The sequence below is a fragment of the Globicephala melas genome, chromosome X (genome assembly GCF_963455315.2).
Source record: "Globicephala melas chromosome X, mGloMel1.2, whole genome shotgun sequence".
Taxonomy (NCBI): Eukaryota; Metazoa; Chordata; class Mammalia; order Artiodactyla; family Delphinidae; genus Globicephala; species Globicephala melas.
Genome location: NC_083335.1, coordinates 110,573,018 through 110,588,798, shown reverse-complemented (window position 1 = coordinate 110,588,798; position 15,781 = coordinate 110,573,018). Strand labels below are relative to the sequence as shown.

The 15,781-nt window shown below is 43.2% G+C and overlaps 1 protein-coding gene across 6 annotated transcripts in view; it reads right to left on the bottom strand.

Annotated features, from left to right (window-relative positions):
* Positions 1-15,781, bottom strand: part of ADGRG2 (adhesion G protein-coupled receptor G2) — a 107,348-nt gene that overhangs the window by 72,615 nt on the left and 18,952 nt on the right. The window lies entirely within an intron of this gene.

Genomic DNA, 15,781 nt, shown 5'->3' with positions numbered 1-15,781 from the left:
ACACGCCACCCACGGGGCTCGGGCAGTGAGAGCCCACGGAGCAAGCTCCTTCTACATGGCCACAGGGGAAGGGGCTGGGACAGACCAGGCCGCGTGTTCTCAGCTGGCAGAGCTCCTGGCCACAGGGCATCCAAGCACCTAGCCACCACCGCAGCTTCTGTTGGCCTGAGATAGAGTGTGCAGGCACCGCGGTGAAGGCTAAAGAGCATGGGATCAAAGGTCCTGGCTCTGCCACACAATGTCTGAGTGACTCTGGATAAGTTATTTCCGATGGCCAAGATTCCCCATCTAGCGAACTGTGATAATAGCACCAGCCTGATAGTGTCGCTGTGGTGAGTAAACAGGAGATCTGGGCACAGGGGCTGGCACTGTGAAGGCACTATAAATGCTAGCTAGACCCTTCAGTCAGTCAACAAATAGCTTTTTTTTTTTTTTTGGCGGTACGCGGGCCTCTCACTGTTGTGGCCTCTCCCGTTGTGGAGCACAGGCTCCGGACGCGCAGGCTCAGCGGCCATGGCTCACGGGCATAACCGCTCCGCGGCATGTGGGATCCTCCCGGACCGGGGCACGAACCCGTGTCCCCTGCATCGGCAAGCGGACTCTGAACCACTGTGCCACCAGGGAAGCCCAAAAAATAGCTATTTTGTACCTCATATGTGCAGGGTAAGATAGTGCAGGGATTGCAGGGATAAGGACACAGAAAGGTGGGAATAAATCACGATTTCTCAGTCTCCAGGAAAAGCTGGCAATCTTTAAGAATCCTATAATTTAACAGCCATTGCCGGTACCAGAGGAATGATTCTTTCCTTGGACAAGGCATGATAACGTCTTAGAGCAGGAAGTGAATCCTTCTCCTTCCAAAGAGGACTTCTATTTTTAAAATCAATACTGTAAATTGTATTATATATTAATAACACACTATGTTAATAAATTATAAAGTGCCTCTGGTTTCTCTCCAGCACTTTCATCCTCTCTCTGTTCATAATGGCATATTACTGACCCTCCCGAATGAGTCACTTGAATGATAACGTCGTTGCGCAAAGATAAAGCAATGTCTCTCTGGAGGAAAATTTAAGTGTGTACTACAGCTACACACAATAATAATGATGAATCTCTGAAATACAATGTTAGATAAAAGAGCCAGACATACAGGAATGCATGTTGTCCATGATCCCATTCAGATGAGGAACAAAAGCAGGCAAAACTAATCAATGGAATGAGGGTGGGAGCATGGTTATCCTTGGAAGCGGGCAGAGGATACAACAATTAGAAGTGGGCTCAGTGCGGCTTCTGAGGTTCAGGTAATATTCTGTGTTCTGGTTACATGGTGTGTTCAGTTTCTGAAATTCATTGAATTATACACTAATATATATGTCATAAAAAGTTTCATATATAGGGCTTCCCTGGTGGCGCAGTGGTTGAGAGTCCGCCTGCCGATGCAGGGCATGCGGGTTCGTGCCCCGGTCCGGGAAGATCCCACATGCCGCAGAGCGGCTGGGCCCGTGAGCCATGGCCGCTGAGCCTGCGCGTCCGGAGGCTGTGCTCCGCAACAGGAGTGGCCACAACGGTGAGAGGTCCATGTACCACAAAAAAACAAAAAAAAAGAAATTTTCATATAAAGTTTAAAAATTAATCTATTTTTAGTTTTTAACTCAGCTCCCCTCCAAAAGCATTCCCCCTTTTTTTTTAAGCTATATTTAATGAACCTCTACAAAAAAACTCTCCTATACAAATGCCTCAGGTTTGACTCTACCTGGAATTCACAGAGCTGACTTAGAAGATTTACTACACAAGTATCTAATTTTAGTTCTGGAAAGAGTATCAGAGCAGTCTGTTTCTGGAAAGGAATTCAGAATTCACCTAGCTGAGACCCTTATTGTACAAATGTAGAAAGAGGCCCAACGTGTTCTAGGGGATGGGTCAAGGTCATCTGGCTGTTTGGTGGGACTCCTACTCTTTCTACCAGGCCACAATGCTGGCCTCCTGGGAATTGATCTCCTTGGAAGTAAACTGTTTTGAGTTCGTCAGGTGAAATAAATCAACAAACTCAAAATGCTATTATAGAATTTTCAAAATTTCTGCAAACCCATTCTTGAGCTTTGCCAACTTCTAGGGTAGGGCCTAAATGGTGTATAAGATATGGTCAAAGTTAAGTTAGTCATGGCACTGGGTGACTGGTTAATATGTGCTGTGACTTGGGCCTCTGATCAAAATACACCATGCTTTTCCACTGAAGAGAGCTTGTACTCAGCTCCCAGATGACGGCAGGAAAGGGCACAACGAAGGGTGATTCCAGTAACCATCCTGAAAAGAGAATATGGCTCAGGAAGAACTTACTACAGACCTGGCGCCACTGAAAAGACTGCTTTCCATTGTCCATATTCCAAGCCTGGAATACGTTTCCTCAAGGCTGAATATATATTTCCTAATAGGAGAAGAAGTGTTATGGTATTTAAAATAGTAACCACTCCTACTGCCTTCTGCATAAACTAGAGGACATCCTGCTGGGTCATGACGTCTCTGGGATCACTGATTAAAGAGGGAAATCTATAGATTTTGAAACCCTTACTCATTATATATAAAAGTCATTTTTATCTTTTTCAGCTGGAACTTCTCTTCATCTTCTGGTGCAAGTTGGGTTGCTTCAATGCTCTCTACGTCAACAGCAAAGATGAATAGCCACTGGTTCTTAGCAAAATTTCAAGGTGCTAAGGATGGCTTGTGAGATAGCATCCATTACAAAGAAAACTATTTGCTAGCATTTAAACAGTAAAATCTAGACCTTGACACTAGATAACCACTCATTAACGATTACCCCACGTTCATGTTTTGTGGTTGTAGACTCTGATGTAAATGGCAACCCCTAGGGTTGAACAGTACATAAGCTACATGACTGAATGCCATGGCCCCGCTTGTACCACTCCAAGAAATTATTCTGGAGCTCTTCAATTTCATTAAATAGTACAAGTATCATATTTTTTAAAATGTAGACCATCGGTGCAATCTTGAATGGTAATAAATGATAAATCTAACTTCATCTAGGTATAGAATAAAGTTTAAAAGGAGGGAAATAGCTTGATACCACTGCAGAGCAGGTCTGGGTGAGGGTCATTCTGTGCTACCACAGGTTAACTGATGTAATCTGATTATACCATGGCTGCAATGATGTATGCAATTATCAATATTTTAGACCTGAGTAACAAGAGGTGTGATAATTGCTCCCTAAGTGTTTTAGAAAATGTTATGCCTTTGAGATATTCACACTGATTTATAAGTGTTGGCTAACAAGACTAGCATAAGGAGGACTTCCCTGGTGGTGCAGCAGTTAAGAATCTGCCTGCCAGTGCAGGGCACACGGGTTCGAGCGCTGGTCCTGGAAGATCCCACATGCCGCGGAGCAACAAAGCCCGTGCGCCACAACTACCGAGCCTGCGCTCTAGAGCCCACGAGACACAACTACTGAGCCCGCACGCCACAACTACTTAAGCCCGTGCACCTAGAGCCCGTGCTCCGCAACAAGAGAAGCCACTACAATGAGAAGCCCGCGCACCGCAACAACTCCTAAGGAACTTATTACAAATTGGAAGACAAGCTCAAAGCCCGCTTGGGGGCTGACTTTGTTAATGTTTTAGTAGCATGTATTACTGCTCAGTCTCAGGTTTCATTAACTGCATCACAGGGGCACTGGACAATGAAGTGATCGGATCTGAGGAGGGATGGTCTCTTCTAGAGACCATGCTTCATTAGCTATTTCTTCAGTTTTTGTGACTTAACTTCCCTAGAAACTAAACTCCTTGATATCAAGGATTGGGTCATTTATGTCTCTTGTATCCCCAAAGCCAGAGGCAGAATTCTTTCTCCATGGAGGGGCTAAAAAAATAACTCTCTACTGATATGTTTGGCTCAGAGTTGGAAGGGGGAGGCAGAGGCATTGGCAATGACCTGAGTGAGGGACAAGGCAGATGCACGCTGGGGAAAGGAAATTGTGTGCCCACCCAGGACAGAAAGCACTGCTGACAACCTGACTTGTATCTTCAAGAATATTCCATCATGCTTCACTTCAAAACCAAAACATCAGTACAGCTCTTAGCTCAAAGATGACAGTCACTTCACACTATGATATCCCCTCATGTGAAATACAGACATAAAGATAAAGAGGTGCAAGAGGTTAACAATCTATAGGGTGATCTTGGAACCAACTGACCTACTCCTGGCTTCAGTCAATGAGCCGTGAAGACAGAAGTTCAATGCTCAAGGAGGATCCAGAATATGAATTCAAAGAGGAAATAAGGAGTCATGGTGAGTTTCTATTGATTACATGCTCTTTAAGAGGAAAAAAGAAGTAGTTTTTAATAAAGCCTAATATGTCAGGAAAACCTCATTAAGCAATGTTTAAAGAAGGCAAAAATGAAAGCCGAGCATGTTGTCCTGTCCTAGGATGAGCAAATTACAAACACATGTACCAATATTCAACGTGGAATGACTGTAGGATCAACAACTGAAAAACATTAAAATAATCAAACAAGGAAACAGATCAACTGTGACTTCAAGTATGGAAATAATTTCACTTCGTATTTGTGCAAATGAGAATTTTCTACATAGGGGTTTTTGATGAAATTTCACAATTCAAGTACATTGCCTCTTCCAAAACCTTATGGATAACCACGATAAAGCATGCTGAGTGGCTCCTGGTAACCAAGTTTATTAATAAACAACATGAGGCTCTCTTTGCTCCCTTGGAACACTTTCAGGTAGAAAAATAGGGCAAGCAACAGTGAAATCTGTTTTGCCCACTGAATGAAACAATTAAAAAGCCTAATAATACCCAAAGCTGGAGAGCATGTGGGGAAATGAACTCTTGTTTACACTGCTGGTGGCAATGTAAACTTTGAGAGAACAGTTTAGCTATGTTTTGAATTTTTAAATGTGCATACCTTTTGATCCAGAAATTCTAATTCCGGAGATTGTCCCTACAGAAATAGTGACATACATACACAAAAATATACAAACAAATACTGTCATTGCAGCTTTGTGCAAGGGGGAAAAGCCTAAGTCTCCATCAGTAGATGAACAGTTAAAAAATGATGGTCCATCCATATTCTGGAATATTATACAAGGCTTAAAAAAAATGAAGTTGATCTATATGTGTTGACACATAGAGACTGTCAATACATATAAGTCAAGTGAATAAAATCAAATTTCTTAATAATATAGATACTAGGATATGTTAAGAAACAAACAAAGCTATACATATATATGCTTATTTATATAGTGACAAGTATGGCTGCATACAAAAAAGCCTGGAAGGAAACCCACCAAACCTCCACAGAGAGGCGTGTGATGGGGGAAAGGACGAAGCCCAAAAGAACACCGGCACATGTTCATGTATTACTTATACAATTAGATGTATTTCTTCTAGGAAAATGCATAACAGAGGGAGGCTGGGCCAAGCCATCCAGGTTCTCCAAACAGAACTTGTAAATCAAGCTCGGAGGGGGGCTCACTAGGAGGTAATGCCATCACTTGTTCAGCTGGACACCGCCTCCCCTGGCCCTGCTCTAACACAATTAGAAAGGCCCCACTGAGAGCACAGACTTCTGGTCTCAGAGCCAAGAAACCAGCTTCCCAGCCAGGGAGCAAGAACTCACTTGAGTAAGTTGTGGAAGAGAATGTCAAAAGCTATGATGTGAAAATGGCTGATGGACACAGAGGCCTAAACTTAATTAAAGAACTGTGCATCCGTCGGCCTCTGGATCCCTCTTTGCCACTATCGCCACAGCACGTCCACCGTCCTTTATCTCCGCGAGGAACTGAGCAGGACAGAGTGCCTGCCAATGTCTGGGCTTCTTACATCATTGAAAGGAAAAGGCAAGTCACAAAAGGAGCCATATTGACTTATGTAAGACATGGCACAGGACAGAGAAGTTTCTCAGAGAAGAACAGCAAACTCACCAATTGCTAGGATTAACTGAAACCTCCCACAACTGCAGACTCCACCAAACCATGACATCAGGAAGTCTGGAAAGGCATCCAACTTCCTCTATTTATCAAGCTGGCTAAAACCCAGGGTAATACCAGCATAACCCGAAAAAAAGAAAAAAGCAAGCAGACTGTACAAGTGGTTTGGGTGGGAAGGAAATGATCTCTGTATGAACTTAGAGCCCTGCTCCAGCACAGAGGAAGCTCTCAGAGAGGCTGCATCCAGGAATTAGAACTCCTGTGCTCACAGCCTGCTCAGGGGCCCTGGGTGCTGACCACAGGGCCCACACATCCTGGAACAATCAGCAAAACAACGGGCAAAGGGCACAGGTAACAGCAGCCCCAGACAGTTTCCCACTGTCCTCTTGGGTAATGTGATGCTGGTCCAAGGAGGAACCAAAACAAAACAAAACAAAACCCAGTGACATGCAGCATCCTGAGGGCTCGGCGCTTCATTTACAACCTAATGATTAATCACTGGCCCAGACTGAGGGGCAGAGAGTGGCTCACACTTCCAGGCAGTGACACCAACACCACGGAAGAAAGAACCAGAGGACAAAGGCCTTGATAAATTGAAAATGAGAGTAGAAATAAGCAAGGAGAAGCTTCTCCACACTAGTAGGAAAAGCAAATTGCACAGACGGAGAGAATGGTGAAGGTCAGGCTTGTGGGCATATACAGGAGAAGGTCAGGGATATGCAGGTCTTGGCTGTAGAGTGGTAGGTATGGCCATCGAGGAACAAACAAGAATGGTTCTCAAGCCTTGTGGTGGCCCCATTACTGATGGGAGCCCGTCTAAAAGGACCTTTACCTGCACAGACTGGTTTGTTCAGTTCTGGATGCCACCATTCAAGAGGAGTTAAATTGTGAGATGGCTCTGAAAGACTTCAAAGATAATTAATTCAACAAAACTTTACCAAATGCCTACTGTGTGCCAAAGAACAGGGCCGCTCTGTTTGGGTGTGCCAAGGGCACTTGGCCAAGAGGACCATTAGAGGCTGAATGCAGATGGCCAGGCTTTCTGGAAGCGCAGATGAACTGGCAGCGGGCTCTGTCACAGGCACAGCGGGAGCTCCAAGGAAGGGAACCTAACCTGTTGTAGGGAAACGGATCTGGGAGAGTTTCCTCAAGGAGATAACAGTCATGCTGCATCTTAAAGGATGTGCAACGCCCTTTACGTGAAGCGATGGGAATGGGCATTCCAAAGAGAGGAAAGTACCTGAACCAAGACACAGAGTCAAAGACTGGCATGGAGTAGGCAGGGCTTAGAATCTGCTTGACGTTGCTGAAGCATAACAAGCAAATCAGAGAATGGCCAGAAGGGACCTGGAGGAAAGGAGCAGACAACCGATGGAACGTATTAAAATTTTAATCTGTGAATAGACTGGGAACAATCCACATTGCATGTCCAGGTGGAGGTTACGATGGATTATGAATAATATCCACGATGTATACAAGGCCCTCTGAGAAAGAACCATTGCAGCGAGGTGGTTTTCGTCTCTGCCATGGGCACAAGGTGATGTCTAAAAGGTAGCTTGAACCACATTCCAAGGGATTTAAATTAACAAGAGGAAGAACGTCCTGATACGGAGCATTGTTCAACTGTAGAAGTGACGAAGAGAGCTTTTGGAACTGCTTTCCGAAACATCTAAGAAGATGACCTCTTGGTCACCCTGATGAGGCTGCGTCAGAGGTGGAATGAACCAGACCAGGGAAAGGAGCTGGTGGACCTCTTGCAACTGTTGGTCCGATGCTATTTTTCTGCAGCACTGAACACTTTCTTTCCTCTCCTCCCCTCTCTCCAGTCTTCTCGTCCTCTCTTCCCTTCTGCTCTCCTTGATCCCAGTTTCCCTCTTTTCCTTCCCTCCCCTTACCTAGCTTAAGGCTTCCCAAATGTATCCCAGGGGATAGAATACTGCTGGTTACCTCTGCCCAGAGCTGGAGAAGAGGGTATTAAAGAGCACACAGTGAGAGACCCAGTTTCGAAGGACCCTGATCAGCAGACCCAACCCTCTGGGTGAGGCTACCACAGGCCTCAACCCAACATGGTGGAACTAAAGGTGTTTCAAAACTTAGGCCATGCTGGGACGTCCTTGGTGGCACAGTGGTTAAGAATCTGCCTGCCAATGCAGGGGACACGGGTTCAATCCCTGGTCCGGGAAGATCCCATATGCTGCAGAGCAACTAAGCCCGTGTGCCACAACTACTGTGCCTGCGCTCAAGAGCCCACGAGCCACAACTACTCAGCCCGCACGACACAGCTACTGAAGCCAACATGCCTAGAGCCTGCACTCCGCAACAAGAGAAGCCACCACAATGAGAAGCCCGTGCACTGCCCCAACTAGAGGAAGCCCGCATGCAGCAACGAAGACCCAACGCAGCCAAATAAATAAATAAATATACCAATGAATTCTTTCTCAGAACATTAATTTTCTATTTCACAAAAAGAACACCTATTGGGCTTCCCTTGTGGCGCAGTTGTTAAGAATCTGCCTGCCAACACAGAGGACGTGAGTTTGAGCCCTGGTCTGGGAAGATCCCACATGCCGCGGAACAACTAAGCCCGTGTGCCACAACTACTGAGCCTGTGCTCTAGAGCCCATGCGCCACAACTAATGAGCCCACGTGCCACAACTACTGAGCCCACGTGCCTAGAGCCTGTGCTCCGCAACAAGAGAAGCCACCTCAATGAGAAGCCCGCGCGCTGCAACGGAGACCCAACACAGCCATAAGTAAATAAATAAACAATTTTTTAAAAAACAGAACACTTATCTACTGGATTTTCTTAATGACAGTCTTATATTAAGCTGTATTCATACGAAGTTAACTAGAGGTGAACTTTTTTCCTTTGGTATGAAAACATTTCACCAGGAAAACTGCATTTAGATAACTACCACCTCATTAAATCAATCCCGACTGCCAAATCAAAACTACAATGAGGTATCGAGATCACTGAAGAAGTCAAAGAGGAAATCAAAAAATACCTAGAGACAAATGACAATGAAAACACGACAATCCAAAACCTATGGGATGCAGCAAAAGCAGTTCTAAGAGGGAAGTTTACAGCTATACAAGCTTACCTCAAGAAACAAGAAAAATCTCAAATAAACAATCTAACCTTACACCTAAAGGAACTAGCGAGAGAAGAACAAACAAAACACAAAGTTAGCAGAAGGAAAGAAATCATAAAGATCAGAGCAGAAATAAATGAAATAGAACAAAGAAAACAATAGCAAAGATCAATAAAACTAAAAGTTGGTTCTTTGAGAAGATACACAAAATTCATAAACCATTAGCCAGACTCATCAAGAAAAAGAGGGAGAGGACTCAAATCAATAAAGTTAGAAATAAAAACAGAGAAGTTATAACAGACACTGCAGAAATACAAAGCATCCTAAAAGACTACTAGAAGCAACTCTATGCCAATAAAATGGACAACCTGGAAGAAATGGACAAATTCTTAGAAAGGTATAACCTTCCAAGACTGAACCAGGAAGAAATAGAAAATATGAACAGACCAATCACAAGTAATGAAATTGAAACTGTGATTAAAGACCTTCCAACAAACAAAAGTCCAGGCCCAGATGGCTTCACAGGTGAATTCTCCCAAATATTTAGAGAAGAGCTAACACCCATCCTTCTCAAACTCTTCCAAAAAATTGCAGAGGAAGGAACACTCCCAAATTCATTCTATGAGGCCACCATCACCCTGATACCAAAACCAGACAAAGATACTACAAAAAAGAAAATTACAGACCAATATCACTGATGATTGTAGATGCAAACATCCTCAATAAAATACTAGCAAACAGAATCCAACAACACATTAAAAGGATCATACACCACGATCAAGTGGGATTTACCCCAGGGATGCCAGGATTCTTCAATATATGCAAATCAATCAACGTGATACACCATATTAACAAAGTGAAGAATAAAAACCATAAGATCATCTCAATAGATGCAGAAAAAGCTTTTGACAATATTCAAAAGTGGGAGCCTACCTCAACATAATAAAGGCCATATATGACAAACCCACAGCAAACATCATTCTCAATAGTGAAAAACTGAAAGCATTTCCTCCAAGATCAGGAACAGGACAAGGATGTCCACTCTCACCACTATTATTCAACAGAGTTTTGGAAGTCGTAGCCACAGCAATCAGAGAAAAAAAAAATAAAAGGAATACAAATTGGAAAAGAAGAAGTAAAACTGTCACTCTTTAAAGACGACATGATACTATACATAGAGAATCCTAAAGAGGCCACCAGAAAACTACTAGAGCTAATCAATGAATTTGGTAAAGTTGCAGGATACAAAATTAATGCACAGAAATCTCTTGCATTCCTATACACTAATGATGAAAAATCTGAAAGAGAAATTAAGGAAACACTCCCATTTACCACTGCAACAAAAAGAATAAAATACCTAGGAATAAACCTAGGGAGACAAAAGACCTGTATCCAGAAAACTATAAGACAGTGATGAAAGAAATTAAAGATGACACCAACAGATGGAGAGATATACCATGTTCTTGGATTGGAAGAATCAATATTGTGAAAATCACTATACTACCCAAAGCAATCTACAGATTCAATGCAATCCCTATCAAATTACCAATGGCATTTTTTACAGAACTAGAACAAAAAATCTTAAAATTTGTATGGAGACACAAAAGACCTCGAATAGCCAAAGCAGACTTGAGGGAGAAAAACGGAGCTGGAGGAATCAGACTCCCTGACTTCAGACTATACTACAAAGCTACAGTAATCAAGACAATATGGTACTGGCACAAAAACAGAAACAGAGATCAATGGAACAGGATACAAAGTCCAGAGATAAATCCACGCACCTATGATCAACTAATCTATGACAAAGGAGGCAAGGATATACAATGGAGAAAAGACAGTCTCTTCAATAAGTGGTGCTGGGAAAACTGTACAGCTACATGTAAAAGAATGAAATCAGAACATTCCCTAACACCATACACAAAAATAAACTCAAAATGGATTAGAGACCTAAATGTAAAACCGAACACTATAAAACTCTTAGAGGAAAACATAGGAAGAACACTCTTTGACATAAATCACAGCAAGATGTTTTTTGATCCACCTCCTAGAGTAATGGAAATTAAAAAAAATAAAATAAGCAAATGGGACCTAATGAAATTTAAAAGCTTTTGCACAACAAAGGAAACCATAAACAATATGAAAATACAACCCTCAGAATGGAAGAAAACATTTGCAAATGAATCATCGGACAAAGGATTAATCTCCAAAATATATAAACGGCTCAATATTAAAAAAAAAAACAACCCAATACAAAAATGGGCAGAAGACCTAAATAGACATTTCTCCAAAGAAGACATACAGATGGCCAAGCAGCACATGAAAAGCTGCTCAACATCACTAATTATTAGAGAAATGGAAATCAAAACTACAATGAGGTATCACCTCACACCAGTTAGAATGGGCATCATCAGAAAATCTACAAACAACAAATGCTGGAGAGGGTGTGGAGAAAAGGGAACCCTCTTGCACTGTTGGTGGGAATGTATATTGATACAGCCACTATGGAGAACAGTATGGAGGTTCCTTAAAGAACTAAAAATAGAATTACCATATGATCCAGCAGCCCCACTACTGGGCATATACCCAGAGAAAACCATAATTCAAAAAGACACATGCACCCCAATGTTCATTGCAGCACTATTTACAGTACCCAGGTCATGAAAGCAACCTAAATGCCCAACGACAGATGAATGGATAAAGAAGGTGTGGTATATATATGTGATGGAATATTACTCAGCCATAAAAAGGAACGAAATTGGGTCACTTGTAGAGACATCGTGGATCTAGAGACTATCATACAGAGTGAAGTGAGTCAGAAAGAGAAAAACAAATATCGTATATTAACACATATATGTGGAACCTAGAAAATGGTACAGATGAACCAGTTTGCAGAGCAGAAATTGAGACACAGAGGTAGAGAACAAACGTATGGACACCAAGGGGGGAAAGCAGTGGGGGGCGGGGTGGTGGTGGGATGAATTGGGAGATTGGGATTGACATGTATACACTGATGTGTATAAAATGGATGACTAATAAGAAAATTAATAAATAAACATACACAGGTCATTTGTGAGTAAAAAAATAAAAATAAAAAATTATTGGGTCTCTTTGAACTCCAGAATTCAATGGACACCTCTTATAGCAATGGATGGTGATTGTTTACTAATAAAGGTCAGTTGATATGGAATGCAGAAATTTAAAAAAAAACAAAACTACAATGAGGTATGGAAGCAACCTAAATGTCCATCAACAGATGAATGGATAAAGAAGATGCGGCACATATATACAATGGAATATTACTCAGCCATAAAAAGAAACGAAATTGAGTTATTTGTAGTGAGGTGGATGGACCCAGAGTCTGTCATACAGAGTGAAGTAAGTCAGAAAGAGAAAAACAAATACCGTATGCTAACATATATATATGGAGTCTAAAAAAAAAAATGGTTCTGAAAAACTTAGGGGCAGGACAGGAATAAAGATGCAGACGTAGAGAATGGACTTGAGGACACGGGGAGGGGGAAGGGTGAGCTGGGATGAAGTGAGAGAGTGGCATGGACATATATACACTACTAAACGTAAAATAGATAGCTAGTGGGAAGCAGCCGCATAGCACAGGGAGATCAGCTGGGTGCTCTGTGACCACCTAGAGGGGTGGGATAGGGAGGGTGGGAGGGAGATGCAAGAGGGAGGAGATATGGGGATATATGTATACGTATAGCTGATTCACTTTGTTATAAAGCAGAAACTAACACACCATTGTGAAGCAATTATACTCCAATAAAGATGTTAAAAATAAATAAATAAAATAAAATAAAATTCAAGGTGAGGGCCTCAAACTCAGCCTCTATACTGTTGTGTCTCTGCCAACCTTGCCAGCAAAAGAAAGTTCTAGCCCTTCCCTTTGTGGGAGATTGCAAAACTGGCCAAAAATTCTCCCTATGCTAATATGCCTGTCCATTTGCAATGTGACCTCAGCTCCTCCTAGCAAAAGGCGGAGTCTACTTCTCAACCCCTTGAATGTGGGCCGGACTTGCACTTGCTCTGCCCAATGGGACATTGGCAAATGTGATACAAGCAGAAGCTCGAAAAGAGCTTGACCGCGGAAGTCTGTACTTTCTTGCTGCTCTTGGAACCTCGAGCCACTCTGTGAACAGGGAAACGAGCCTGAGCTAGCCTGCTGGATGGTGAAAGGCACGTGCCCAGTCACCACCATTGTTCCAACCCCCAGAACAGAGTCATCTAGCTGACTGGCAGGGGACTGAAGGGGTGTGAGTGAGCAAACTGACACCAGCAGGACCATCCAGCTGAGCCCAGCCCACACTGCACACTCCAGAACTGGGAACAAATGAAATGGCTGTGGCTTTATTTAAACCACCAAATGTTGGGGTGTTTTGTTACACAGAGAAAACTAACTTATGTACCTTCCTGCTTCCTTTCCATCCTCTTCATTCTTTCTCTTCCTCTCTGCCTACCTTTCCTCCCTTTCATTATTCCCCCCACGCTTCTTGCTTTCCTCTTTTCCTTCTGCAAGTACTACAAGTACCCGTTTAAGGACCCACTGGGTACAAAAGACACTGGCCCGGGCTAGTTCAAATTCAAGGCCTCATTTCCTTCTAGCCCACTCCCTCTGAAGCCCGCATAAGCAGAGTCTATAGACACGGTCTCTGGGACTCACTCATAAAGTGATTCAGCAAGATGTTTCTGGGGACTGCCAGGCAAGAGGGTGGACTCCTGGCAGAGTTTGCAGTCCGTCTCCGGGCATTTGTTGGTGATAATCTCCCTGGGAGAGTCATTTATCACAGTGACCTGCTGAGTAGACTACTGAAGCATTCTAGCCCTCCGCTCTTGACCGGTCAACTCCTTGCAACCAGACGGGAAGTACAATAAGAAAACAGGCCTTTCATGCCAGACACCCAAGGTTTAAGGGGCACAGCCCAAACCCCCTTCCCTCACCTGGCTGCCCAGCCTAAGCGACTGGAAGATACATTTATAACTACAGGAAACAACGCACTGTGAGTGGTAAAATGGTTAGATTTCCATTTCTTTACTATATGAATAAAAGAAAATCAATAGGATCATCTTGCTAATGACATCAAACCACTCAGTACAACTCAGAAGCCAGAAGGTTATTTCTTAAAACGCTTTCTTTCCTCTTCCACATTTATAGTCCGTACTTTATTCCCACTCTTAACTTATTTTTTCCCCTGAATGATGTTTTTTCAGACTTTTTAAAAGCTTACTTTTCCCTGGTGTCCTGGAACCTGTCATTTGTTTGTGGTTACAACATTAATGTTTAGGAAGGGCAAATGAGATGTCAGGGTTGGATAAAGGTTCACTTTTTTTTTTTTAATGGTGTTTTAAATGGAACTCTTTTCTCCCTAGGACTCCCTGCACAAGTTCACTTCTTCTCTAGGTGCATGTGTGAACGTATTTTGAAACTGACCACCAACTGTCTGTCAGGTACAGAGATTTTAATGGCTTCCATCAACAAGAATAAATTGAAAGTATACCCTCTGGAACACATTTCTAGGATTTTTCTCGATTTCTCAATGCCATCTTCTGGAAGAGCAGAGGAAGACTTTATTGCCTCAACTGTCTTCCAATATCTCCCTTCCCATGTTCCAAAACTGTCTATAGAACCTCCCTGTTTTTCTTTTGTTTTTTAGGTTTCTTTGTGGTACGCGGGCCTCTCACTGTTGCGGGCCTCTCCCCTTGCGGAGCACAGGGTCCAGACGCGCAGGCTCAGCGGCCATGGCTCAGGGGCCCAGCCGCTCCACGGCATGTGGGATCTTCCCGGACCGGTGCACGAACCCATGTCCCCTGCATCGGCAGGCGGACTCTCAACCACTGCGCCACCAGGGAAGCCTGAACCTCCCTATTTCAAGAGAACTATTTGCCCTCCTTCTCATCTGTTCTTGATAGTAACAATCCCTTCCATTTGTATGGTGATTTATGGTAGACAAAAGGCCAAGAGGTAATCAACCACCAAGACCACAGATGACAAAATGGCATTCTGTAGTCCCCTCCCCACACAAAGGAAAGCAGGTTCAAGGAGAATATAAATTAGAAAAGGAGATCAAAACCAAGGAGGGGAATTAGAAAACAAATAACACGGTCATAAGGCCTTCACATTTGTATTATCAAATATCAAACCACAAACATGGCTCTCTGGTGCCCAGAGAGAAAAGGAATCACATTCCATGCTGAACTCATCCATGAAGAGGAGAAAACACAATCCTTGAAGGAAGCAAAGTTTTTCCTTGTAACTAGTCTTTAACTGAATCTGCTCAGGGCTTGGCCGTACTCACGATCACCACTTCCTCTCTTCCCAGCCTCTCTCGAACTGATTTCAAATAGGCTTTTGTGCTACTCTTATCAAGGTCGCCCGGAACTCCCACCTCACCTAACCCAGCAGTCACTTCTCAGTCCTAGGCTAAATCCTCCTGTCAGCAGCCTTGGATGTTTGATCACATCATCTACAGGAAGTTGTGGCTCCTAATTAAGACTCTCTTCTAAATGGAGGCCGGTCCACATTTGCACAGGGAAAGGATAAAGGAGTATGTTCTGGGAAGGCAAGAAACATCTTCACTCAACCCCTATGCGCAGATGAACAGTGTTATAAAATGCGCTCTAGTCCTAAGAGCAGTGCTTTGAGGACACAAAGATGGGAGTGACTGACTCTTTTTGTGTTTGGGAAGTGGAAGACAGAGAAATGTGTTCCATATCAAAGG